The sequence below is a fragment of the Giraffa tippelskirchi genome, chromosome 1 (genome assembly GCF_054371585.1).
Source record: "Giraffa tippelskirchi isolate mGirTip1 chromosome 1, T2T-mGirTip1v1.2.pri, whole genome shotgun sequence".
NCBI classification, from domain to species: Eukaryota; Metazoa; Chordata; class Mammalia; order Artiodactyla; family Giraffidae; genus Giraffa; species Giraffa tippelskirchi.
The window spans coordinates 171,267,590-171,270,376 of NC_137275.1; positions in this window are offsets into that span (position 1 = coordinate 171,267,590).

The window sequence follows — 2,787 nt, forward strand, 5'->3', positions numbered from 1 at the left end:
AGGAGAGAGGCCTCAGAAGAAACCAACTCCACTAACACCTTAAACTCAGACTTCTGGCCTCCAGAACTGTGAGAAAATGAAATTTCTGTAGTTTAAGCCACAAACTCTGTGGCACTTTGCTATGGCAGCCCTAGCAAATTAATACAGACACCCTCTTTTTACAGTAGCTGAGAGAGGAGAAAGCAAGAGAAGTGACAGAAGTGGTCCAAAAGAAGCGTGTCGTGGGAAGAGGGAGCTTTGGATGTCTTTATCACTCCCACTCAAGCTCCAACCACTGTGGCTTGTGCTGGGTTTCTGAGGACTCCGTTATGTCATTTTTAAATTAATTTTTATTGGAGTATAGCTGCTTCACAATGTTGTGTTAGTTTCTAATGTACAGCAAAGTGAGTCAGCTATACACATACGTATCCATTATGCTGTTGACCTGCATCAGAAACTCTCTTTCTTGGAGCTGAAATAAGATTGAAAAGCTTTTTTTTTTTTTTTTTTGATTGAGAAGCTTTGAGCTTCATCTGGAGGTTAGAGAATGTGGCCAGCAATTCAAGTGTTTATTGAAAAGCACACCAAATGGCAAACAGACTTATGTTGCTAAACAACACGCAGGGATATGAATTTGGAAAGGAAACTTCCTTTTTTTTTTTTTTAGGAAACTTCCTTTTAAGCTAAATGTATTCATATCCCTTCTTTTCCATTTACAAAAGTAAAACACTTTTATTATAGAAAATATGACAGATATAAAATATAAAGAAAAGAGTATACGTCATCTGTAATTCTCACCCAAGGACAACTATTCTTTACTATTTTAATGTGTTTCATTCCAGTCATTTTCTGTGCATATGTTTGACCAAATTAGGTCCACATACAGAATTTAATATTCTATAATATTAACTTACATACAGATAAAAATTTTCTCATTTTATTAAATATTATTATTTTTCCCATATTCTTGGGACTTACGTGATTTTTAGAGATGAGGCCAATGATAAAGATCCAATGGGGGCTCCCCAGCTCCCCGCGACCACTATCAGCCACCAATGAAAGGGTGTCAACTCAGAGTCACTGGTACTAGCTGACCAGTCCCCTCTCACTTCTGTTCTGGCCACAGGCAACACATCCACTGGAGTCAACCTGAGTGACTAGACGATGACTATGGTCATACAGAGAAACCTCCCTGTTACTCAGTCGGCTGCATAAGAGGTTCGAATCATTAAACAGAGTCTCCGGGTCTCTCTAATTCTGTTTCATGACCTACTTTGCCCTGAAATGTTCACACTCCTGTCATGCAAATTCACCCTGCCTTTGACACTGTAGTAACGCAGCAAGCTATTGTCTTTGTTTTCACGCCCTTGGTCTCTGGAGAATTCAAGTCTGTTTCTATCCAGGGCCTACATGTACTGTCTCTGCCAAAGGTGGACGTTGTTCTTGAAAGGCCTACCCGAGAAATGTTTTACTTGCCTTTTCTTGCCCTTTTTTCTATTCACTTTATGTATACAACTCATTTAGATAAAACCGGGTCCAACACCAACCATCCCTAGACACACACACACACACACATACACATACACACCCATATTCAGCTCAATCCATTTCCCTTCTCTTTTTAAAATTTATTTATTTTAATTGAAGGTCAATTACTTTACAACATTGTGGTGGTTTTTGCCATACATTGACATGAATCAGCCACTGGTGTACATGTGTCCCCCCGTCCTGAGCCCCCCTCCCACCTCCCTCCTCATCCCATCCCTCTGGGTTGGCCCAGTATACCAGCTCTGAGTGCCCTGTTTCATGCATCGAACTTGGACTGGTCATCTATTTCACATATGGTAATGTACATGTTTCAATGCTATTCTCTCAAATCATCCCACCCTCGCCTTCTCCCACAGAGTCCAAAAGTCTGTTCTTTATATCTGTGTCTCTTTTGCTGTCTTGCATATAGGGTTGTCATTACCATCTTTCTAAATTCCATATATATGTGTTAATATACTGTATTGGTGCTTTTCTTTCTGACTTACTTCACTCTGTATAATAGGCTCCAGTTTCATCCACCTCATTAGAACTGATTCAAATGTGTTCCTTTTAATAGCTGAGTAATATTCCATAGCGTATATGTACCACTGCTTTCTTATCCATTCATTTGCCGATGGACATCTAGGTTGCTTCCGTGTCCTAGCTACTGTAAACAGTGCTTCAGTGAACACTGGAGTATGCATATCTCTTTCAATTCTGGTTTCCTTGGTGTGTATGCCCAGCAGTGGGATTGTTGGCAGTTCTATTTCCAGTTTTTTTAAGGAATCTCCACACTGTTCTCCATAGTGGCTGTACTAGTTTGCAGGTTGATTCCTTCAGTTCCATTCTTCTTTCTCACGATTGCTTGGCTATTTGAGGTTTTTTGTATTTCCATACAAATTGTGAAATTATTTGTTCTAGTTCTGTGAAAAATACCATTGGTAGCTTGATAGGGATTGCATTGGATCTATAGATTGCTTTGGGTAGCATTCTCATTTTCACTATATTGATTCTTCCGATCCATGAACATGGCATATTTTTCCACCTATTTGTATCATCTTTGATTTCTTTCATCAGTGTTTTATAGTTTAATATATATAAGTCTTTTGTTTCTTTAGGTAGATTTATTCCTAAGTATTTTATCCTTTTCATTGCAATGGTGAATGGTATTGTTTCCTTAATTCCTCTTTCTGTTTTCTCACTGTTAGTGTATAGAAATGCAAGGCATTCCTATGTATTAATTTTATATGCTGCAACTTTACTATATTCATTGATTAGCTC